This window comes from Cardiocondyla obscurior, linkage group LG23 (genome assembly GCF_019399895.1).
Source record: "Cardiocondyla obscurior isolate alpha-2009 linkage group LG23, Cobs3.1, whole genome shotgun sequence".
Taxonomy (NCBI): Eukaryota; Metazoa; Arthropoda; class Insecta; order Hymenoptera; family Formicidae; genus Cardiocondyla; species Cardiocondyla obscurior.
In genome coordinates this window covers 277,341-304,313 of record NC_091886.1, presented here as the reverse complement: position 1 = coordinate 304,313, position 26,973 = coordinate 277,341, and the positions used below count along the sequence as shown (strand labels likewise).

The 26,973-nt window shown below is 36.1% G+C and overlaps 3 pseudogenes; 2 read left to right on the top strand and 1 right to left on the bottom strand.

Annotated features, from left to right (window-relative positions):
• Positions 1 to 9,576: 9,576 nt before the first annotated feature.
• On the top strand, positions 9,577 to 13,452 carry LOC139111189 (uncharacterized; annotated as a pseudogene).
• LOC139111188 (uncharacterized) lies at positions 13,402 to 16,226 on the top strand (annotated as a pseudogene).
• Positions 16,227 to 16,633: 407 nt separating this feature from the next.
• Positions 16,634 to 21,039, bottom strand: LOC139111190 (uncharacterized; annotated as a pseudogene).
• Between the last annotated feature and the right edge of the window lie 5,934 nt (positions 21,040 to 26,973).

Here is a 26,973-nt window from a genome sequence, read left to right as displayed (position 1 = left end):
ATTACGTTTATATGTTAGTGGAGAAGGTGGAACTGGAAAAAGTTTCTTAATTAAAACGATTAAATGTTGGATTAAGCATAATCTCAACAAAGATACCGCTTTAGCAGCACCTACTGGTATAGCAGCGTTTAACATTGATGGTTTGACTGTTCACAGATTACTTCAATTACCTGTTGAACATGGTCAGACTTCAAAGTATAAACCATTGTCAAATCATGTATTAAAAGTTTTACGAACTGAACTTAAAGAAGTTGTTCTCTTTGTAATTGATGAAGTGTCAATGATATCAAATTTGATTTTAATGTATATACATTTTCGATTGACAGAAATCTTTGATACAAATGACGTTGAAGATGGTTGGTTCGGTAAAAAACACATTCTTTTATTTGGCGATTTACTTCAATTGCCTCCTGTACGTGAAGATTGTATTTTTGCACAATTATCAAATGATAAAATGAACAAATGCATTGGTTCTTTAACTGCTATTAATTTGTGGTCTACGTTATTTCATTATGATGAATTGACGATTAATATGCGTCAGCGAGAAGACGATACATATAGGCAATTGTTGTCGAGAATTCATATTGGTACATTGACAATGACTGATCGTGTCGTACTTGAAAATAGAAAAATAATTTTTAAAGGTGAGTCTTTGGAATCCAGATTAAAGGAATTATGTGATTTTATTAGTAATTGTTCATCGGACGCTGTTTGTTTATTACCTGCACGTCATATGTGTGACGCTCTCAATACAGCTATGTTAAGTCGCATTGATTCGAAGGAGATATTACTAATTGCTGAAGATACAATTGACTGTACTTCATATTTAAAAAAAAAAAGTATTAAAAGTATTATCGAATAATGACGATGATAATTCCAAAACTGCTGGACTTTCAAAAGAAATTGTAATTAAAATTGGAGCAAAAGTTATGATAAGGCGAAATATCGATGCTACTTTGGGTTTGGTGAACGGTACAATAGCTACAGTAGTTTCAGTTGTACGAGATATATCTACTGATTGTGTGGAAAAAATTAAATTGCTTTTACCTTCAGGATTAGAATATTTGATAGAAAGAGTAAACGTAAAATTTGAAGTGGTGGATAAAGCATTTGTTGTAAGAAAACAATTTCCACTGTGTCTGAGTTATGGAATAACTATTCATAAAAGTCAAGGATTGAGTTTACAGACTGCTGTTATTGATATAGGCAATTCTATATTTAATTTTGGTCAATCTTATGTTGCATTGTCTCGAGTAACAACTGTGGAAGGATTGCATTTGATTAACTTTGATCCTTCCAAAGTGACAGCTCACGAAAAAGCTATTGACGAATACAATCGATTAAGGTATAAGTACAAACCAGAGGCAGAAATAATTACTATGCAAAAGGAACGTCGTACCAAAGTGAAAGATATTCTATGGATACAATCTAATAAACTAGTCGAAGCTGTTCAAGAAAATGGTCAGCAAAATCAAACGTTACAAATAAATACTACTTGGGTTTTACGTAGTTTTCAAAATACAGAAAATGTCGCATGTTATGCTAATACGGTTATACAATGTCTATTTCATTTAAGTCCTATTAGAAAGCAACTGCTTAATTGTGATAAATCAAATATTCTACGTATGTTAATGCATCGGTATGAATATGGAATGAGTAATTTAAATACATATGATGTTCGACAAGATTTAGGAGAATCGTTTACGATGAATATAAAACTAGATGGAATCGATTTTTTAACAACTTTGTGTACAAGGTACGAGTGTATAAGAGAATCAGTAGAGCATGAAGTAACTTCTACTACTCGGTGTGTTACGTGTCAATATACAAAAACAGTTTGTTTTAATAATTTATTTATTTCAATACCTATTATTAATTTTAACAAACACAGCTATAATCTACAAGATTTATTTAATGTTACATACTCTCAGTGGCATCAAACTGATAACGGGTTTTGTGATAATTGTACAGGAAATAGTGTACTGTTTAAAAAAGAATTAACATTGACAAAAGATATAATTATTATTCATTTTGCAATATTTTCGTTAAAAGACGATAAAGTTGTAAAAGCAATACGTAGTTGTAATATATCTCATATTCCAACGGCTACAGTAATAATAGCTGAAAAATCATATAAAGTTATGAATGCCATATTTCATTATGGTTCAAGTATTGAAGAAGGAAATTATAGAAGTATTTGTAGACAATCTAATAGTTGGATTGAAATAGATAATGCGCGAATTAAAAAAGACAATGGCCCAGAGGTGCTAAAGATCTTTATATACTTTTTTACAAAAATTGATAAAAAATAAATTTATTTAACATTGCATGCATGGACCAATAAGTTATTTAATTAATTAAAAAAATAAAATAAAATTTAATTGATAGTTAGTTAAGACATTTATAAAAATTTTGCTAAAAAAAAAAAGAATCTCAATAGCTCTGAATAAGAAACCTTGCGTAATGATTAAACAATGATGGGATGAGAAAATATTAATATCTTTGAATAGGAAATTTTGCGAAATGATTAAAATATTGGTTACTGTACACAGATAGAAGGCTGCTGTGCGCCGACAAAAGGCTGCTGAGCGCAAGAGAACAATATTTTTATAAAAACGTTAGAGGTGTCAAATGTAACATTGCAACGGAGAGACGAAAAGTATTAATTAATTTGGTGCGTCTCACGAGAATGGGCGTTGGTTGGGGCCCATTCTATCTATTATATATGTCAAACAATTTCTCGAAAAAAATCAATCAAGAGGCACGGTCAATAATATACAATACAAGCTTTTAACGGAACCTATTTAGAAAGCGATTGGTTGGACTGTTAAACTACAAAATGAATGAAATTTCCCAAAAATTACCTTTTTTTAAAAAAAGGTATAAAAAAGCGCCAAGTATAAGCGCGCGAAAAGCATTCTCGACAAACTTTTTAAGTAAAATCGAGACTTCCATAAAAAGATTCCACGAAAACCAAAACTCCCTCAAACAAAGATTTCCCAAAAAAAGAACCCCTACCAAAAAAGAACTCCCTAAACCAAAACTCCTCCCAAAAAAAGACTTCTCTAAAAAAATAATTCCTAAAAAAGACTCCTACAAAAAGACTACAAAAAAAAGACTCCTCCAATCCAAAATAGAACATAAAATGTGTACATTAATATCAAATACTCTCTATAAAACTAATGAGATCAAATAATTGCACCAAGAACCTGAAGAAAATAGAAAATTATGTTTAAGCAAAACCAAGACTTCTAAAAAAAAAAAAGACCCTCAAAACCAAGACTCCACTGAAAAAAGACCCCAAAAATAGAAAAAGAACCCCTACCAAAAAAGAACTCCCTAAACCAAAACTCCTCCCAAAAAAAGACTTCTCTAAAAAAATAATTCCTAAGAAAGACTCCTACAAAAAGACTACAAAAAAAAAGACTCCTCCAATCCAAAATAGAACATAAAATGTGTACATTAATATCAAATACTCTCTATAAAACTAATGAGATCAAATAATTGCGTCAAGAACCTGAAGAAAATAGAAAATTATGTTTAAGCAAAACCAAGACTTCTAAAAAAAAAGACCCTCAAAACCAAGACTCCACTGAAAAAAGACTCCCCAAAAATAGAACATAAAATGTGTACTTTAATATAAAATACTCTTTATAAAACTAATGAGATCAAATAATAGCGCCAAGAACCTAAAAAAGCTAGAAAATTTTAAAAGTTATAAACCCATGTACAACCGTACACACGTAGACCTAGGTTCGCCCCGATAATAAAACGTTAACATTACAAACCCATGTGGAACAGTACAAACGTAGATCTAGGTTCGCCCCATTATGATATAACATGGTAATGTAAAGAAAGAAAAAAAAAAAACTTGGCGTTGCGAAACCAAATCTTTAAAATCGAAAGAAAGTAAAAAAAAATATTAAATAAAAAAAGTAAAAAAATAATTAAAAAAAATTTAAATAAAAATATTGAAACTAAGCAATGCAACAAATTTTTCACGTCCATAAAAAAAAAGATGTAAAGAAGGTGAGAGATATAATAATAACAAAAATATTGAAAATGGGCAATGCAACAAATTTTTTGCCGTCCCACTTGTACAGACTGCAGACTGTCGGATGTATTTTTTTTAATATACATCCGGTGTGGTTACAAAAATCTGATGCATAGCACATCGTAAAAAACAAAATTATAATTTGAGATTTTAAAGATTTGGTTTCGCAACGCCAAGTTTTTTTTTTTTCTTTCTTTACATTACCATGTTATATCATAATGGGGCGAACCTAGATCTACGTTTGTACTGTTCCACATGGGTTTGTAATGTTAACGTTTTATTATCGGGGCGATCCTAGGTCTACGTGTGTACGGTTGTACATGGGTTTATAACTTTTAAAATTTTCTAGCTTTTTTAGGTTCTTGGCGCTATTATTTGATCTCATTAGTTTTATAAAGAGTATTTTATATTAAAGTACACATTTTATGTTCTATTTTTGGGGAGTCTTTTTTCAGTGGAGTCTTGGTTTTGAGGGTCTTTTTTTTTAGAAGTCTTGGTTTTGCTTAAACATAATTTTCTATTTTCTTCAGGTTCTTGGCGCAATTATTTGATCTCATTAGTTTTATAGAGAGTATTTGATATTAATGTACACATTTTATGTTCTATTTGGATTGAGGAGCCTTTTTTGTAGTCTTTTTGTAGGAGTCTTTTTTAGGAATTATTTTTTAGAGAAGTCTTTTTGGGAGGAGTTTTGGTTTAGGGAGTTCTTTTGGTAGGGTTCTTTTTTGGGAAATCTTTGTTTGAGGGAGTTTTGGTTTTCGTGGAATCTTTTTATGGAAGTCTCGATTTTACTTAAAAAGTTTGTCGATATATTGTTACGCCGCTCCCTGAATTGTTACGGGCGTAACAATATATAAAATATATTATTAATATTAAAGAAAAAAGAGAGAGATTTAAGACTGAATTTATTAATACTTTAAACATACTCTAAGTGTTCCGGCAAATTCTAGGTTCGTAGGAATGAGGTGAACGAGTTGGGAAAGGCAGATTTAATTTTTAAAGCGTCCTAGAAAATTATGCACTTTATTCTTAATAGTTGTGAGTAGGGAATAAACACGAGTTCTAACCCAGGAGCGTTGAGGGAGGCGAGGGGACGGGGGAAAAAACCGCGATGAGAGGAGCGCGGGAGAGTGGTAGAGGTGGAAGAGAGAGGGGGTATCCGTCACCCATTCATACCCCCCGGTCTCTCTTCCCACCTACGGCTACCTCTCCCCGCGCTCCTCTCATCGCGGTTTTTTCCCCGTCCCCTCGCCTCCCTCAACGCTCCTGAGTTAGAACCCGTGTTTATTCCCCCATCACAACACCCCCGCGCTAGCAGCCACCGTCAATATATACAGGGTGTCTCACCCCATGTGTCGAATATTACGCGAGTAGGTAGGTTTTGGGAAAAGAAATCGAAAAGTCCTATACGGTTTTGCTTAATTTTTATTCGTAAGCAAAATAAAAATTTATGAAATATTCCGCGAGTGGGAGCGTACCTTTAAGGAGGAGTTAACGTTGCGAGTATAAGCCCGACCCAGGCTGTTTGAAAGACAAGAAGAAACGCGCGAGCAACACGAGGCGACGACGCGTAAGGCGGTGACAAGAACGACGCGCGAGCGATACGAGAGCGACAATGCGCGCGTGAGGCGAGCCGACAATGCGCGAAGCGAGGCGAACGACGACGCGCGAGCAAAACGAGGCGACAACGCGTAAGGCGGCAGCAAGAACGACGCGCGAGCGAGACGAGGCGACAATGCGCGCGTGAGGCGAGCCGACGATGTGTGACGAAGCGAGGCGAACGACGACGCGCGAGCGAGAGAAGATACCAATTTTAACGATATTTATAACGTTACAAATTTAAAATTAAATAATTACACGGAGTAAATATAACTATCTTTTCCTCACCACCTATCGAGGTAGATAGTACGGCGCGTTTTTTAGAGTGGTTTCCGGTAGGCCTAATCCACTGCAACAACTCAATGCAACAATTGTTCGAAGTGCCTTCCTTGTACTGTAGGCAAAGTTCGGCTCTCCGAACAATTTGTTGCGTTGCACGTTGTGCCATCGCGTCACTGTATCGAAGGCCGCTATAATTGCAGCACGAACCTCCTCCACAGTACCTTCACGCACGGTTCTACTTGAGCTCTTTATATCCCCAAACAAAATAATCCAGCACGTTCAGATCCGGTGAACGTGCTGGCCAGGTAATGGGACCACCGCGACCCATCCAACGCCCCGCGAAACGATTATTCAATACCTGTTGTGCGTTGCGCGAAAAATGCGGCGGAGCACCGTCCTGCTGGTAAATTAATCTTAGCCGAACGTTAAGCGGCAGGTTTTCCAAAAGCGGCGGAAGGTCGTTTTCTAAAAAATATGCATACCGCTCTCCATTTAAACGAGGAGTAAAAATACGGCCCAATCTAAAAGTAACAAATAACAATATTATAAGATTTAATTGCATATAAATAAATTAAATTTTTTTTAAAACTATTTACAATTTGATTTCCAATTATACCCGCCCACACATGTAGCTGCCACCGATACTGGAAAGCAGTGCGCCTAATTGCATGCGGATTTTCTTCACTCCAAAGGACGAAATTTTTGGAATTAAAAATTCCATTTGGAGTAAACAACGCTTCGTCCGTCCATATGAAATTCGGAAATGACTCATTTCGTCTGCATTGAGCCAAAAATCCTACACGTATTTTTAATTATTATTTTACATTATTTGCGTACTTCGAAAATATACGTAACGGAAAGAATAATACCTTGGCAGAATATAGCGCGCTGTTCTTCATCTCGAGGAAGAAGCTGTTGCACCCGTTGGTAATGATACGGTGCAACCCTTCTTCGGACAACGCGGTGTACCAAAGCGTTTGGTAAACCGAGCACTCGCGCTACACGACGAATACTGCTTCTGGGATCGTCTTCAAATCTGCGAAGTATTTCTTCTTCGTCTTCAACGTTTCGAAGTACGGCACGTTTAACGCTACGTTGTCGAGGAACCACGGATCCCGTGTCTCTTGTTCGTTGCACGCACCTAATAATTGTGCGATACGATGGATGTTCGCGATCCGGATATTTTTCCGCGTAAAGTTCCGCTGCGGCTAATGCACTTTCACCCGCGGCACCATAGCAAATTATCATATCCGTGTATTCACTCGCTGTGTAACTCATGTTGGCACGGTAGATACACAATAAGTATTAACTTTATCGAGGCACATGGCAATCGAGAAAAACAAGTAAAAATTGAAAACATCTTCGGCGCTGCTCTAACAAATTGCCCGACCGATATTTAAATAATAATAAAAATACCGTATATTTTCGAAGTACGCAAATAATGTAAAATAATAATTAAAAATACGTGTAGGATTTTTGGCTCAATGCAGACGAAATGAGTCATTTCCGAATTTCATATGGACGGACGAAGCGTTGTTTACTCCAAATGGAATTTTTAATTCCAAAAATTTCGTCCTTTGGAGTGAAGAAAATTCGCATGCAATTAGGCGCACTGCTTTCCAGTATCGGTGGCAGCTACATGTGTGGGCGGGTATAATTGGAAATCAAATTGTAAATAGTTTTAAAAAAAATTTAATTTATTTATATGCAATTAAATCTTATAATATTGTTATTTGTTACTTTTAGATTGGGCCGTATTTTTTACCTCCTCGTTTAAATGGAGAGCGGTATGCATATTTTTTAGAAAACGACCTTCCGCCGCTTTTGGAAAACCTGCCGCTTAACGTTCGGCTAAGATTAATTTACCAGCAGGACGGTGCTCCGCCGCATTTTTCGCGCAACGCACAACAGGTATTGAATAATCGTTTCGCGGGGCGTTGGATGGGTCGCGGTGGTCCCATTACCTGGCCAGCACGTTCACCGGATCTGAACGTGCTGGATTATTTTGTTTGGGGCCATATAAAAGCTCAAGTAGAACCCGTGCGTGAAGGTACTGTGGAGGAGGTTCGTGCTGCAATTATAGCGGCCTTCGATACAGTGACGCCCGATATGGCACAACGTGCAACGCAACAAATTGTTCGGAGAGCCGAACTTTGCCTACAGGTACAAGGAAGGCACTTCGAACAATTGTTGCATTGAGTTGTTGCAGTGGATTAGGCCTACCGGGGAAACCACTCTAAAAAAAACGCGCCGTACTATCTACCTCGATAGGTGGTGAGGAAAAGATAGTTATATTTACTCCGTGTAATTATTTAATTTTAAATTTGTAACGTTATAAATATCGTTAAAATTGGTATCTTCTCTCGCTCGCGCGTCGTCGTTCGCCTCGCTTCGTCACACATCGTCGGCTCGCCTCACGCGCGCATTGTCGCCTCGTCTCGCTCGCGCGTCGTTCTTGCTGCCGCCTTACGCGTTGTCGCCTCGTTTTGCTCGCGCGTCGTCGTTCGCCTCGCTTCGTCGCACATTGTCGGCTCGCCTCACGCGCGCATTGTCGCCTCGTATCGCTCGCGCGTCGTTCTTGTCACCGCCTTACGCGTCGTCGCCTCGTGTTGCTCGCGCGTTTCTTCTTGTCTTTCAAACAGCCTGGGTCGGGCTTATACTCGCAACGTTAACTCCTCCTTAAAGGTACGCTCCCACTCGCGGAATATTTCATAAATTTTTATTTTGCTTACGAATAAAAATTAAGCAAAACCGTATAAGACTTTTCGATTTCTTTTCCCAAGACCTACCTACTCGCGTAATATTCGACACATGGGATGAGACACCCTGTATATTATAAATAAATAAATAAATAAAACTTACGTTTTAATTTTGCCGCATTTTTTTCACCGGCGGCAATTCGCTGTCCACGAAAGCGAATCGTTTCCCGTGGGTGCACAAGTTCATTCGCTTATCAATTACGTATCCACACTCGTCACCCACGGGATTTTCAAGAACTGAACGAGGAGTTCTATCAAATGTCAATGTTTCTCCTTGTTCGCACTCACCGCGAATATGATTGTCAAAATATAAGCTCAATTGAGCTGTACAGTTTTTTCGGTGTGTGCCACACCACACACCGCCTGCACTAAACGGGGTGCGATCCCCCAACTCGCGACGCGCAAGAATATGTAGTAGCGACGAACACTTTTTTTTATCCATTAAGAAGGCTCTTAATTAGACATGTTACACTTAAAAAAATCAGCATACGACTGGCAGGCGACAGCTACGAGTTCACTGCAGACAGTCAGAAAGTAAAAACGAAAGCATTTTTTTATCAACAGCAGTCCCGAAGGTGTGACATATACTCATGAAAATCTTTTTACAGCGTTTAGCACGTTTGAAACTTAAGATGCATTCTATCGCGCAATGAGAGATTAAGAAATTATTTCATTTAAAAGATGCATTCTATCACACAATGAGATTAAGAAATTATTTCATTTAAAAGATGTATCCCGAAAATGTGACATATACTTACGCAAATCTTTTTACATTTAATTCTGAGTTTTTTAAAAAAATATGTATGAGATCAATCAGTAATTCATGGATATTGGGGAAAAAAAATGCAACAATAAAAAATTTTATAATATAAATATTTAAATTATATATATTTATTATAAAATATAACATTATTTGTATATTTTGATGACAATAAAAAAATGTTTTTAATATAATATAATATAATACAATATAATATAATAAAATATAATATTACTTTCGCGCTCCGAATACTAGAGCTAGCAGCTCACAATCAATAATTTGATTCCCATCATAGCAATCGCTAGCATGTATCGCGCTTACAACCTCGTCACGAGTTTTAGCAGTGGAAGCGATGCTAGCAAATCGTACAAATTTCGAATCAATTATTTTAAGAAAAGATGTTAATTTATTAAATGCTAATGTAGCACACTCATCAAGATCAATCATTTTAAGAAATGTTGATTCCATCATCATTAAGCATTTGCCAGCTGATTCAAACCGCAGGACATCCATGCCATTAAAGTTGCGTAGTCTGGCTGTCAACGCACCGAGGTACACGAAGTCTTGAAGATTTTTAAAGTCATTGTGGAGCAAACTTAAAATGTTTGCGCGATACTCGCAGAGTGATTTCCAAGCCTCGAGAGATAGCGACATTTCCAATCCACGATTATCGCCAATAATAATTTCCACAAAACTAGGTGTTCCAACATTAACACCAATTTCTAAATATTTATAACTCGTGGCGGTCAATGCATATCGCTTACATAGAATACGGATTGCATGATCTTTAGATGAGCTAGTGTAAAAACAAAAAAATGACCATATAAAGTTTTTATTAAAAAATTTTTTAGTTAGAAAAATTAATACTCACTCATTATTCGCACACGATGTGCTAGATGCATTAGCTGGCGTGTAATAATTCATATTACTCGCATATGATGTATTAGCCGGCACATTAAATTCCATATTTGTATCAGTTGGCACGTAAAAATCCATCACATTAAGAACGGTAATAACAGATCAGTTTGATGCGCGTGTTACATTTAATGCGATATAATTGTTCCGAGATTCTTTTTATATATATATCCCCACCACTAATAAGAAATGCATCAATTAAGTGGGGGGATTAAATCTTCAAATTGTGTAAGTTTTATTCCTAGGCAACACACACAGGACACATGTTGCATGGATTATCATATACATTGGAAGTCCACAATTACCACATGATCTACCACATAATGCGTTTTGACTATCAATTTCATGTTTGCGAATGGCAATCATTGGCCCACCCACATCAGCTAAATTAATCATACATGGTGCACATACTGCAATAGCTTCACTAGGTGTGCAATAATAAAAAGACAACATACAATGTTTAGTACGTCCATTAAGCGCGAAAAGTTGTGGTGAATCTATTTTTCGAGAAATACAATCTTCAAGATCTTTACTTTGATCACTCATATAATCACTATCGTTGGGCAATCCAATATCGTCCTCATCAGATAAATCCATTAATTCTCCATTGTCATTTACAGCATTTAAATCAGCCATATTCTCTTAACACGAAATATAAATTTAGTGAACTGTCACCCGATGGTATATATATAGATCACATTTGTAGGTAATAGTGGGGATCACAAGCATTAGTCTTAAAATAAAAAATGACATCATAAAGATTGCATCAGAAATGTAAGATTTGCGGGCACCACACGTGCTACCGCACTGCATTGGAAATGCAAGATTTGCAGACGCCGCACGTGCCAGTTATCTCAGGCAATGGTGTGGATTACAAGCGTTTAGTCTAAAATGAAAAAAAAACAGTGATTTTATATAGGCGATAATGTTATGAAGATTGCATCAGAAGCGCAAATTTGTAGGCGCCGCTATTAAAATGTAATAAAAATAATATCATATAAAAATTGCAAGATTTGCGGATACCACACGTGCTACCGCACTGCATTGGAAATGCAAGATTTGCAGACGCCACACGTGCCAGTTATCTCAGGCAATGGTGTGGATTACAAGCGTTTAGTCTAAAATGAAAAAAACAGTGATTTTATATAGGCGATAATGTTATGAAGATTGCATCAGAAGCGCAAATTTGTAGGCGCCGCTATTAAAATGTAATAAAAATAATATCATATGAAGATTGCAAGATTTGCGGATACCACACGTGCTACCGCACTGCATTGGAAATGCAAGATTTGCAAACGCCACACGTGCCAGTTATCTCAGGCAATGGTGTGGATTACAAGCGTTTAGTCTAAAATGAAAAAAACAGTGATTTTATATAGGCGATAATGTTATGAAGATTGCATTAGAAGCGCAAATTTGTAGGCGCCGCTATTAAAATGTAATAAAAATAATATCATATAAAGATTGCAAGATTTGCAGACGCCACACGTGCCAGTTATCTCAGGCAATGGTGTGGATTACAAGCGTTTAGTCTAAAAATGAAAAAAACAGTGATTTTATATAGGCGATAATGTTATGAAGATTGCATCAGAAGCGCAAATTTGTAGGCGCAGCTATACACATGTGCTGAAAAAAATACTAAGCAAAAATTTGTAGACACCACATGTATGTCACTTATCACAATATGCACGTGCAAAACTGCTAACATTAGAAAAAATATAAAATTATCAGGCGGCTTCCAGTGTTTCATCTGTTCTCCATCGTTATGAAGGTTAATACTTAAAAATGCTGACATAATCGCTATGAATTCATTGAACTTACTTAAAAATGTAAACGTAGCAGTTTGTCATATATCGCATATAAAACTGTGGAGCATACATCACATTTTATCATTTAACATATTGAAATCTCGAGAATAAAATGGATCGACGAGAGCAACAGTTGACAGCGCAAGCAGATCGATTGACTTTAGAAGAATTTAATGCATGGAATCAGCAATGTGAAGAATATATCGAATTATTGGAGGACCAGGGGCGAAATAAACGCGCAAGATTATCAATCGGTGCGAAGCAATCACTAGTTGCATGTATTGCACGTATCGAAAGTTTAAGAGATTTAACAAAACAACGTTTCATTCATGTGGGTGCTGGACATAATACAAAAAATAAAGGATTTCGATGGCGTGAAATTGACACAGCTTTTGAAAGCCGCATATTAACTGGTGTGGTAATTAATTCAAACTATATCGAGCCTCGCAAATTTCTGGAAGATGCGCAAGACATTGTATTAAAACATGTGCAAAATGTTATGCATAAACATAACAATATAAAAATTAATGTTGTATTTAATGGTGAATTTGTAGCTAACAATAAAACTGCAAATAAAAGTGTGTGCACAAAAACTGTAAACTCTTTCGTTCAAGTGATCTACAAGAGTGGTACGAGTCACGCATTATCGAGCCTATTCTCACATCCTTGGATGAATTTCAAGAACGTGACAGCGGGTGGGCACTGTCGCGTATACATAATTTGATGATAAATGTAAATAAACACAATCCATTACATGCTGGGTGCCATGTGATATTACCACAGGAAATTAAAATGAAAAGAGCTGTGATAAATATACAATCTGCTGACAATGCATGTTTCGCATGGTCAGTGGTAGCCGCTCTATACCCAGCCGAGAAACATGTGGATCGAATAATATCATATCCACATTATGCAACAGTGTTAAATCTTGAAGGTATTGAGTTTCCAATAACTATGAAACATGTTAAAAAATTTGAAAATCTTAATAATATTTCCATCAACATATATACGATTGAGAAGAAAAAAATTCTACCAATACAACTCACAGATAAAGTACGAGAGAGACACATTCATTTGTTGTACACACAGCGAGATAATGATGTTGGACATTTTTCATTGATAAAAAATTTATCACGTCTTATAAGTTCACAGCTTAGTAAAACAAAGAGTAAGAAATATTTTTGTGATCGGTAAGTATAAAATGTAAATAAAAATGTTTTTTTTCTTTTATACAATAAAAAATTTTTAATGCATTTATATTCTTTATTCCAGATGCTTACATTACTTTAGTTCAAGTGAAAGATTAATGGTACACAGCGTAGATTGTGGAAAAATTAATGAGTGCGCAATTATATTACCATGTGATGAAAACAAATGGTTAAGTTTTGACAACTATACTAGAAAGGAACGAGTTCCATTTGTGGTATATGCTGATTTGGAATGTACCCTAGAAAAAACGAATGCTGACTCCACCACATCTACATGCGCACACCAACATCATAAGGTTTTTAGCATAGGGTATTATGTATGCTGTTCATACAATAAGTCGCTATCAATGTATCGGTTTCATCGCGGTAATAACTGTGTTGCATGGTTCGCCGAGGAACTTAAAAATTTAGCGCATAATGTAAAAACAATTTTATCAGCTAATGTACCCATGGCTGATTTTACACGAGACGAGTTGGAAAATTTTAACAAAGCTACACATTGTCACATATGTGAAAAACCATTTGTATCAGATGACATACGAGTCCGCGATCACTGTCACTTAACCGGTCGATATAGAGGACCAGCACATTCAAATTGTAATATAAATTATATGGATTCGAATTGTATTCCCATAGTTTTTCATAATTTATCGGGTTACGATGCACATTTTATTATCAAAGAAATTGCAACTGCCTATGAAGGAACTATAGAACTGCTTCCCATAACGAAAGAGAAATATATATCATTTACAAAAAATGTTAAAAGCACCACCGATAATAGAAATAATTGTATAAAATTAAGGTTTATTGATTCATTTAAATTTCTAAATACAAGTCTTGAGAAGTTAGCATCATTTCTAAGTAAAGATAAATTGCAAGTGTCGCGATATGAATTTTCTAATCTAACTAATGAAAATTTTGATTTATTAACACGTAAAGGAGTCTTTCCATATGAATATGTTGACAGTATTGAAAAATTGGAAGATGTATGTTTGCCTCCACGTGAATCATTTTACAGCTCATTGACTGATGATACAGTATCCGAAAATGATTATGCACACGCTATAGATATCTGGCAACGATTCTCAATTCAAACGCTCGGAGAATACAGTGATCTGTATTTAAAAACTGATGTCTTGTTATTAGCTGACATATTTGAAAACTTTAGAGACAGCTGTATAGTGAGTTACAAACTTGATCCCGCATATTATTACACCTTACCAGGTTTTACGTGGGACGCGATGTTAAAACACACGGGTGTAAAATTTGAACTTCTTACTGACATTGATATGGTTATGTTTATTGAACGCGGTATACGCGGTGGTTTAAGTCAATGCTCAAGCAGATATGCATGTGCCAATAATAAATATATGCAGTCATATGATTCATCAAAATCATCAACATATTTAATGTATTTTGATGTTAATAATTTGTATGGATGGGCGATGTGTCAACCGCTACCATATGCCGATTTTCAATGGGTTGACAATGTTTCTAATTTCGATGTGATGAGTGTGCCACCAGACTCACCCAATGGTTATATTTTCGAGGTTGATTTAGAGTATTCACAACGTTTACACGATGCGCATGCCGACCTACCATTCTGTCCAACGCGCGATAAGCCACCCGGTAAGCGGCAGGACAAGCTTCTCGCAACCTTATATGATAAGAAGCGTTACATCATTCATTATCGCAATTTACAGCAATGTATTAATCATGGACTGCATCTTACAAAAATACATCGCATATTACAATTTAAACAATCCCCATGGCTACGTGTTTATATAGAACTTAATACCAAATTTAGAACGCTTGCAAAAAATGATTTTGAAAAAAACTTGTATAAATTAATGAATAATGCAGTATTTGGAAAAACTATGGAGAACGTGCGTAATCATGTTGATGTAAGGCTCGTAACACATTGGGAGGGCAGATTTGGTGCTGAGGCATTGATCTCGAAACCGAATTTTCATAGTCGTAGCATTTTCGCCGAAAATCTGGTAGCGATTGAAATGCGCAAACTTGAAGTGAAATTTAATAAACCGATCTATGTTGGAATGTGCATTCTGGACATATCTAAAACATGTTTATATGAATTTCATCATGAGTACATGCAACCTCTTTATCAAAATAAATGTAAAATTATGTATACTGACACAGACAGTCTTATATATCATATAGAGTGTGAAGATGTTTATGAGATTATGAAACGTGATATTAATAGATTTGATACAAGTGATTACGCTTGTGACAATGTGTATGGTATTCCACAAGTCAATAAAAAAGTACCAGGTTTGATGAAAGATGAAAACAATGGAGCGATCATGACTGAATTTATTGGACTTCGAGCAAAAATGTATGCATTACGAGTAAATGGTAAAAAAGATACAAAAAGATTAAAGGTGTTAAGAGTAATGTTGTCGCCAAGAAGATAACGTTTGATGATTACACACGATGCTTGAAGGAGGAAATAGAAATGACGCGTCAGCAAACATGTATAAGATCTAAGCTGCACGAAGTGTATACTATACGTGAGGAAAAAACTGCTTTAAGTCCATATGATGATAAACGATATATTATACAGGATTCTATTGAAACATTACCATGGGGGCATTATAAAATACCGTTGTAAAAAATTTTTTATATATTATACATTATACATTATATATTGTTAATAAAAAAATTTTTAATTATATAAAATTCTTATAAAACGTTATTCTTGCATATCCATGAGTTATGTGAATTATTGAATCCCAGCCACTTTACATAAACATTATTTCCTTGTTTTCGTAACACTTTTTCGACAAGATATACATCAGGATTATTTACGTGAAGCAATTCCTGTTCATAGAATCCTCCAGCGATAGGTTTTCCACAAGAATCCTCCAACAAGTATGTCACAGGATTAGTTTTTTGCACTTTGACGATTGTAAATACTTCCGTAGTCCAATTTGGTGTATAGCCTTTTTCAAATATTGTTTTGAATTTGCTAACACGTACTGAATCACCAGTTTTAAACCGTGCTGGAGCAGCAATCTTTATGCGGCTGTAGACCGTTGCCAAGAGTTTGCCTGCGTTTGCAGGGGTAACATCGACAGGTCGCATACCAATAGTTCGATGTTTTCGCATATTATAATCCAAAACAAGCTGCTGCAGTGAATCAAGCCATTTATAATTTCCATTGAGTGTAAACATTTTCCACATAGCGTTTTTAAGCGTTCGATTAAATCGTTCGACAACTGACGCTTTCATTACAGTGTATGTAGAATAATGGTTAATATTATGTTTTTTTAAGAGTTTTTGTACGTTTGCGTTGTAAAATTCTTTTCCTTTATCAGTTTGAAGATTATTCGGACATCTTTTATTATTGCGAAAGATCTTTGCAATCGCTGTTGCAACTTCGATACCGCTTTTTGTCTTTAATGGTACAGCCCATGCATGCTTGCTCAGCACATCGATAACGGTGAATATGTAGTGGTAACCTTGGTTGACACGTGTGTATGGGCGCATCTCGACCACATCAGCGTGCCACAAGTCATCATACCCGCGCACTATGACACGCCTTCGAGAAAAATTTCTTCTCGCCGGTGTATGCAATTCGTTTACCAATTGTAGTTTTTCTGAGCTTATTTTCTTTGGCATTTTTAAAGCTATGAGATTTACCACACTATTAAAAAAATTTTTTTTCATAAATATGAACAATAGCAACACCGAAAACGATAACAAAACGGTATTAACAATAGAAAACGGCAACGGCAACGGCAACGGCAACGGCAACGGCAACGGGAACGGCAACGGGAACAGCAAACGGCAACGGCAGCTGTTTAATTCTGTTCACCGCGAATAAATTTATTGCGAAGCGAGTTTACCACAACCTGTAGACTACTCTGTAGTATTTCCATTTTCTTATTCAGTTCATTTAGTTGATCTTTTAAATTCAACACATTCTGTTGAACATTATTATTAAGTTCCACAATTTCATTCTTTAAAATCTGTAAATTTTGTTGAACATATTGTTTGTTGACAGCATCATCATCGTCCAAAGGTTCAGCTACATGCTTAATTTTGTGTGATCGCGCGTCGTAATCGGTGGATGTTACACAAAGAGCGTTATCGCGCACGTAATTTCTAACTAACGCATTATATCGATAATGTTGATTAGTATTGCTTCCTCCACCATCTTTAAGCAATGTTCCAAACTTGTTAATCGGCATTTCGATATCAAATGATTAAATTGTGTATGCATACTTCAATTTATAATAAGCCCCACTTCGCGAAGTTCCTCAATAATTGATAAAATCTCATTGTCGTGAGCGTTATGACCTGCATAGCGTGAGGCTTCGAGCAATCGAAGACGATCTACGAGCTCGTTTGGATCATCCCAATGAACATAATCGATTTTATTATTGTTTAATGTTACAGCGTATGGTATACCTTGTCCAATTTTTTTACTCAGCACAGGAGCGATTATATTCTTATATTTGTGACCTTTGTTACTCTTTACTTGATTTTGAGAATTGTAGTCACGTTTATGTGCATTCGTTGCCATGAGTATACTTTTATAATTTTCTTTATCGGTATCAGTATAACTGCTCTCATCGGGAAATCTCATAAAAATCAATTCGTAAAGTCCCACTGTTCCAGGATACTTTTTACCATCTATCAATATATTATCATTTTTATCTAAATCAACACGCTTGTTGCCAATCATCGTTCCATTGTCGTTGAAATAAACTCCGTAAACGCTATCGATGTTAATAGATTTTTTTCCGCTTAAAACAGCGCCTAGATACTTTTGTCCCAACGGTCCATAATGAGTTTGAAGAGTCTTCCAACCTTCTGATGTTCGCAACTTTTGTCGAATAGATGTTACCAACGGTTCGTCTGCGGTATCGAAAACGTCTTCAATGGAATGTGAGTGTGAACGTTCCCTTGATGAAAAATTTCGTTGTTGCGCGAACTTAGGCGTCTCGTTTAATGTGGACGGTATGGTGCGTGATTGTTTTAACGCTGATTTAATTGGAGTCGATGCTGTTATCGGTGACGTTGCATTTGATCGTTTTCGTTTTGGTGTCAATCTACTTTCATCTTCTTCTTCTCCCAATAAAGATATCAGCGATGTATTTATTAATCGATTCCGTTTTGGTGTCGATCTACTTTCTTCTTTTTCTTCAGGTAATGATATTGGAGATGCCGTAATTAATCGTTTTTGTTTTGGTGTTAAACATCTTTTTTCCAGAAAATATGAGTCGTTCTTTGATATGGCTGATTCAACTTCGTTGTTTCCAACGGTGTTTTCCACAATCTGTTTAAGAGGCTCAACGATGGGTTTAAAATGTCGCTCCAACGCGATATCTTCTTCCATCTTTCCCGTCTTCATGGCATGATACTTTTTGCGAATCGAATCGCTCGTTTGAGCAATTTTCTTCGCAATTATCTCTCGATTTTTAAGTTCACTGTTGTTATTCATATTGAGCTTGACAGTTATCAATCGGTGTATCAACAACAACTGATTACATTATGATACCACGAAGTCGTTAAATCCCTTTCTATAGCGACCGTTTGAAATAGCACTGTCCTTATCAATCACCACAAATCCATACTTTTGTTGCCAACATATTCGACACAATTTATCAAAATCTTCGAATGACATATCAGTGTTAACATGATCATTATATATATGTTTCATATTTGTAACATCTTGTTTAAATAGAATTAAAAAATTCGTATTGTCACGTATAAGATGCTTCGGTATTTTCGCATACGTTTGACAAAGATAAAAACTGTCAACGTTCGCGTGTCGCCCCATTGCAAAGTATTCTCTTACCGCATCCTGCTTATCACATGCTATGTCATCAAAAATAAATATAGAATTCGGAAGTGCTTCGCTCGGTGGAACAACATCAATATTATTTGAAAATGTGAAATAATTAATTTCTTCTATTGGTGCCAATATCTTTTTCAAATACTGATATTTTGGTTGTTGCAACGATTTCGAGTATACATAAACGTTTTCAAATCGTATACCATGCGGACTTTCCAACAGACTTATTAATACATTAGTTTTGCCGCAATTTGATGGACCACAAATGATAGCGCGAATAGAACTCGGTAACATGTTTCCATGTCTATGTAACACACACTCGGATAATAACTTGTCATCGAAATTCACCACCTTGAATGGTGGCGCTTGCTGTATGAACCGCATTCTACCTTCTAAATGAGATCAATATCATCCATGCTGATATATTTATAGTTGTGTGCATAAAAATTAAACGCTCAGTATTCACTATGTTTTTGTTGCTGTCGGACGATTGTAATATCTGTGATTTAACCGCTGAACAACTACAGCATATTCCGAAAATATTCTTATTGCAACGATTTTTGCAACATATTGACTATTTGTGGAATAAGCTTCCTGAACACTTAAAGGCTGATTTAGATGTTCGGCAATACCGTCGATGTTTAAAACATTATAATTTATTGAGTTATGAAACGCATGTTGACGGTCCTGCGCCATTAATAAAAAACTGTATTGAATGTCTGAGAAAAATGGGCGAGGCTTGTTAAACAGAGCGATTAACGCACTTCCGTTTGAATTGCACATACCAGGGTACCAGTTTTGCGGCCCAGGAACTCGATTAAACGAACGATTTGCCAGAGGAGATCGTGGAATTAATCCGTTGGATGCGGCTTGTCGCGATCACGATATAGCCTACTTACGTAGCAACAATCTCGCAGAGCGCCACGTGGCTGACAATATTCTTGCCAATAAAGCGCTGCAACGTATTAACGCAGAAGATTCAAGTTTTGGTGAAAAGGCCGCAGCCACGACCGTATGGGCAGCTATGAAAGCAAAAACGAAACTTGGTATGGGCTTATGTGTAGCGAGGAAGAATACGCTGAAGAAGAAAACGGTGAAGAAACGAACACTTCCGATAGCAAAACGTGGTGGCGTTATACCGCTTCTGCCCTTACTGGGTGCTATCGGTTCGCTCGCTGGTGGAGCCGCAGGAATCGCAAAAGCTGTAAATGATAAAAAAGCCTCACAACGCCAACTTGAAGAAATGAAACGTCACAATTACGCCATGGAAGGTCGCGGTGTTTATCTCGCTCCATACAAACGTGGTGGTGGAGTTCGAAAAAATAATGGAAATAAGAAAGGAAAAAAAAAACGCCGATGAGACGTTGAAACTTCCCAAAGGTGCTACTACCGATATACAGTTGCGACAATTAGCGAAACACATGCGCATTCCATATTTTAGAGGCGTTTTTATGCGTGACACTTTACCGATTAGGGGAATACATCAAAACGAGAGCGGTATTGTGAATTTAGATAAAGTTGAAGGATTAGGTACCCACTGGGTGGCATATGCGAAAAGAGGAAATCGCGCTATGTATTTTGATAGTTTTGGTAATCTTCGACCGCCACAAGAACTTGCTCGATATCTGGGGAATGATGCAACACAAATTGAATATAATCGCTTACCATATCAACGATATAATCAAAACAACTGTGGGCAATTGTGTCTACAGTTTCTACAGACGATTGATACACAATTTAAGAACAAACATTATGCGCTGTAAACTCAGTATCAAACATGTCGCTGACGCTCACGTTATCGGGCAAAAGTAGTATCCTCGCGGTGAGCTACTTTCCGCTATAGATTTAAGCGATGGAGAATATGAACTCGGGCTGGCTGATTTTGAAACGTATTTTACAATTCCTAATGTAAACTCATCAAATAATACATTCTATTTCAATAATGCCGATGATGATAATGATGGAGAAAGTATTACCATTCCCGACGGCTCGTATGAACTGTGCGATATTGCCGAATATCTAAAACGTACGCTCGACGAGCTTCATATCAATGATGTTGCAAAGAACGCGATTTCATATGGTAATGATGAAAAAGATTATCCTTTAACGATTAAAGCTAATAACAATACGATGAAAAGCGAGATTAAGTGTATTTATCAAATAAATTTCACCAAACCATGCAACATTGGATCGTTGTTAGGATTTTCATCAGATCGCATACTCGAGCCGTTACGTTGGCATGAATCGGACGCACCGATACAAATTATCAATGTAAATGTTATTCGCATTGAATGCAGTGTAACGGGGGGTGCATACAGTAATGGAAAACGTGTACATACAATACATGAATTTTCACCTAAGGTTCCACCTGGATATAAGATATCTGAAACTCCAACACAGATCATTTACCTTCCAGTCGTCGTACGAAGCGTTACTGATTTGACGATTCGCATTGTAGATCAGAACGGACGATTGCTTGATTTTCGTGGCGAAGAAATTACCGTGAGACTGCATGTGCGGAGACGACTTTAGTGTGAGATGCTCGTTTTGAATAAAACATCGAACGTGAGACAAACTAAATACGCAGCTTCCACCAAAGGAGTTCAATTATTGAAGAAAAAACTTACTACATCAAACGTAGAATTTTTAAAATCATTGAGTTTCATTGTGCGCAACATCTAAAATGGCTGATATATTGATTATTGATGATAAGCCGATCTTTGACAATAGTATTGTTAAAATTGAAACTCATACATACAACCCATATGCTAACACAACGTTTGGATATAGTGATGAAATACGGATACCAATACAACAGGATTTGTATACGTTGCCATGTGACAGTTTTCTCTATATTAAGGGAAAAATAAAAAAAAAAAAACCTGACGATAAGTTAACAGCTGCGCTAGGAAATAATTGTGTAGCGTTTATGTTCCATGAAATCCGTTATGAACTCAATGGTGTAGAAATTGATCGCAACAGAAACGTTGGAATAACTAGCACTCTTAAAAATTATATATCGCTAACATCTGATAATGCTGTGATGCTGCAAAATGCTGGATGGAGTGAAACATCAACTACGTCAGAAGGATTCTTTAATTTTTGTGTACCCCTCAGTATATTGTTAGGTTTCTGTGAAGATTATAAACGAGTGGTTGTCAACGCTCGCCATGAATTAATTTTAATACGCGCTCGCAATGATAATAATTCCATTATAGGAGATTCGAAATTAGAGCCAGAAATTGAATTGCATAAAATACAGTGGCGAATGTCTCATGTCATATTAAATGAGGTCAATAAATTATCCATGCTGCGAACTTTGGATAGTGGGCGATATTTAAGCATGACTTTTCGCTCATGGGATTTGTATGAATATCCTCTTTTGCAGAGTACTACAAAACATTCTTGGGCCGTCAAGGCTGCAACGCAACTTGAAAAACCTCGATACGTTATCTTTGCTCTGCAAACCGATCGCAAAAACGTTATGTCTAAAAAATCAACCATTTTTGATGATTGTAAATTAACAAATGTGAAACTTTTTCTCAACTCTGAATATTATCCATATGATGATCTGAATTTAGATTTTGACAAAAAAAGATACGCCATTCTTTATGATATGTATATACGTTTTCGTAAAGCTTATTATGGCAACAGTTCTTATGAGGCTTTTTGCAATGTAGCAGCATTTCTATCATATGGACCATTTGTTGTTATCGATTGCTCTCGACAGAACGAGTCAATCAAAAGCGCCACTGTAGACGTGCGATTAGAATTTGATTGCAAGGAAAATGTTCCTGCGAATACAACCGCATATTGTCTTATTTTACACGATCGCATAGTTGAATATAGTCCACTGTCTAACGTTGTGCGCAAGGTCTTATAAAAATTGCTATATCAGCAGTTTTTATCATATATAAAGAAGCAATTTTATCTACACGTCATTATTGTTTCAAACACGCGTTCATCATGATTGCGCCAACGTTTGTTGATCTTCAAGGTTTTAATATTGGGCGGCGATTTATTGTAAAAGAAGTTGCAGTGCTAAGAAAGGGTACTGTTCTAACTCATTACATCTTTAAAAATCCAGTGCCATGGAATTTTTTGACACAATCTGAAAAATCATGCATTTCTTGGACAATAAAATATCATCACGCATTGTCATGGGAAGAAGGAACTGTGCCATACAACATGGCAAAACAATTAATTACAACAGCTGTAACAGGTGTAGGCGGTGATGAAGTGTCACGTCTTATATACGTCAAAGGATATGAGAAATGTGCATGGTTGGCTGATATGCTCGACGATGATGTTAGAGAAGATTACACCATTGAAACCTTAGACGCTGATTATGAAGATATTGAATCTTTAAATATTTTAGATACTATTAATACCATGCGATGCGGAAATCATCTTACGCATTGCGCTTTACAGAATGTATTTAAAATATTCAACTGGTGGTCGCAGCGCCAAAAGGAATTATAAAGATAAAAATTATGTTAACGAGGATGGCGATGAAGTGTAGCATCTTATATCAAAGGATACGAGAAACGTACATGGCTGATATGCTCGACGGCGATGTTAGAGAAGACCACATCATTGAAACCTTAGACGCAGATAATAAAGATGCCGAATCTTACAAAATATTTTGGATCCTATTAATAATCATCTTAAGCATTGCGCTTTACAAAATGTATTTAAAAATATTTAACTGGAGCATCAAAAGTTGTAAAAAATTTTTAATAAAAAATTTATGTTAGCGGATGGTGATGAAGTGTAGCACCTTAAAATATTTAATTAGTGGTTGTGTCAGGAGGAGTTATAAAGATTAAAATAAAAATTATTTTTATGTAAAATTATGTTTTTATTTTTAACAAATATAAAATATATAAAATATAATTATTAAAAATATATATTTTAATCTTAATCTTAATCTTAATCTTAATTTAAATCATGTTTTGGGGCTGAAATATATAATTATAATTAAAAAATACAATTATAATATATATTAAGAATATATATATTTATTTTTACCTAATTCCAATTTTCCGGCGCAAAGGCGATGTCCTCCTCCATATTAAAAATGCGGCGCAACCCGAAGACATCGCCACCTTCATGAGGGCCCATCCAAATATATTTGTTGTACTCTTTATTGCGATGACGCTCATTTTTTATAGCATTTTTTTTCTAATATTAACAAATCCTTTTATGGAATTTTCTTCAGGATCAATCCAATCCTAAAATTAAAAAATTAAATTATTTTATTTCTACATTCTTTATTTAAATATATTTTACGTAAAAATGACTTACGGGCTGTACGTGTGGAATTTTTAGTTTTAAAACGTGCTTAATCCGCACCTCATGATATGGTTCGCTGTCTATGTATATGCGCTGTAAAAAAATATTATAATTTTATGCTACATTTTTTTTTCATTAAAATAGTTAGTATTTTTTACATGATAGTACTTACCCCAATGGCTGGATATGTCACATCAATATGATTCTCCAAACAATCAGTATAAAATGAATCACTCATTTTTTAAACAAAAACAAAAAAACAAAAAAAACTTCACGACAAATGGTTCTCAAACTGCAATGTTTCGCGACTAAATAGATTTTACATCTCACAGCCTCTCTTTATATATACATTTTTGCATATTGATGCATTTTTTAACACGTGTCGATTTGACAGCATTTTTTCTTAAAGTGATTCGCACGGGTATATGTCACACACCTTAGGATAGTAGATGATAAAAAATTTCAAAAGAAAGATTCGCATGAGTATATGTTTTAAATGTTTATATTATATTTCAAAAATGTTTATATTAAATATATTGTTTATAAGACAAAAATATTTGCAAATTTATATTTTTAATATAAAATAATTTCACATTATGTGCAAGAATGCATCTGGAGTTTCAAACGTGTAGCTATAAGAAAAAATTTGCATAAGTATATGTCGCATTTTTTTCGAGATACATCTTTTCAAATGAAATAATTTCTTAATCTCTCATTGCATGATAAACATGCATCTTAAGTTTCAAACGTGCTAACGTTTGTAAAAACGCTGTAAAAAGATTCGCATGAGTATATGTCACACCTTCGGGACTGCTGTTGATAAAAAAATGCTTTCGTTTTACTTTCTGACTATCTGCAGTGAGTTCACAGCTGTAGCCTGTTAGTCGTATGCTGATTTTTTCAAGTGTAACGTCTAATTTCTCTCAAATGGAAAAGTGTTCGTCGCTACTGCATATTCTTGCGCGTCGTGAGTTGGGGGATCGTACCCCATTCAGTACAGGCGGTGTGTGGTGTGGTACACACCAAACAAACAGTATAGCTCAATTTAGCATATATATGGACAATCGTTTACATGGTAAAATCGAACGTGGTGAAGCATTAACAGTTATTAGAACATCTCCTTTTATTCCCAAAAATCCTGTGGGTAACGATTGTGAATACATTATAGACAAGCGAATGAACTTGTGCACCCACGGGAAACGATTCGTCTTCATAAACAGCGAATTGCCGCCGGTGAAAAAAATGCGGCAAAATTAAAAAACGTAAGTTTTTATTTTATTTGTAATATATATATTAACGGTGGTTGCTAGCGCGGGGTGTTGTAAGGGGGAATAAACACGGGTTCTAACTCAGGAGCGTTGAGGAGGCGAGGGACGGGGAAAAAACCGCGATGAGAGGAGCGCGGGGAGAGGTAGCCGTAGGTGGGAAGAGAGACCGGGGGTATGAATGGGTGACGGATACCCCCCGTCTCTCTCTCATCGCGGTTTTTTCCCCCGTCCCCTCGCCTCCCTCAACGCTCCTGGGTTAGAACCCGTGTTTATTCCTTACTGTTGTGTACAAATTTCACAAGCGCGAGCCACGCGAATTTGAAGCAAGCGCGAATCGCGAAAGTGTAGATGCAAGCACGCAAAATTGCTTTTGAAATATACTTAAAGTTGTCACGGTAAAAGGCATGAAGTGTCTTCGAGCAAGACTCAGGGAGTACTACTGCTGCTAGCAGATCGATGACAAGTGCTTAGCACAAGTTCTTTGTTTAAGCGAGGACGCAATCCCGGGGTTCCCGGCGATCTTAGAATCCGCAGGATCGTCTTGCGTTGCTTGCCGGATATTATAGTTTCTGATTTCACGATCGTTCGTGACGTTAGCCAGAGAATGGCACTGCGTATTTGCAGATCGTTATTAAGACACAATGCGTGCTTAATCTTTGTCTGATGAAACGAAGAAAGGGCTAGCAAGAAGCGTGATCTCTTTAAAGTGCGTATCGGGTGACGCAACGGCGCCGGGAAGGCTAGGATTTCGTCTCCGATATTTATTAATTATTTTAAACTTATACACTAAGACATTTCTTAGACAATTTATGTAAAGTATGTTTAAAGCCCATCAGATAAAATAATAGAAAAACAGAGCTTACTTTTTGAGTCATGATGAAACATCTTCTTGAACCAAGGCCAGCCTTACAAGCCAATAGTTAAATTCGTTACCATATAAAGAACCAAGGTTGAACCAACGTGGACCAATCTGAAACCTTGTAACCAAATAAGGATTAACAAAATCGAAACTACTCCTTTCCATTGTTCTAAAATAGTATATAAGCAGTTCAGAAAACCACAAGCCACCGCTCTCTAGCAAAAGCTTTGAACCGGTCTAGTAAAAGCTCTTGTTGGGTCTCGTAAATTCAGAAAGTTTTTAAGTGTAAGCTCTCAGCTTTTAGATAGTCTCAGAACGTCTCAAGTAGAATGATTTTTTATA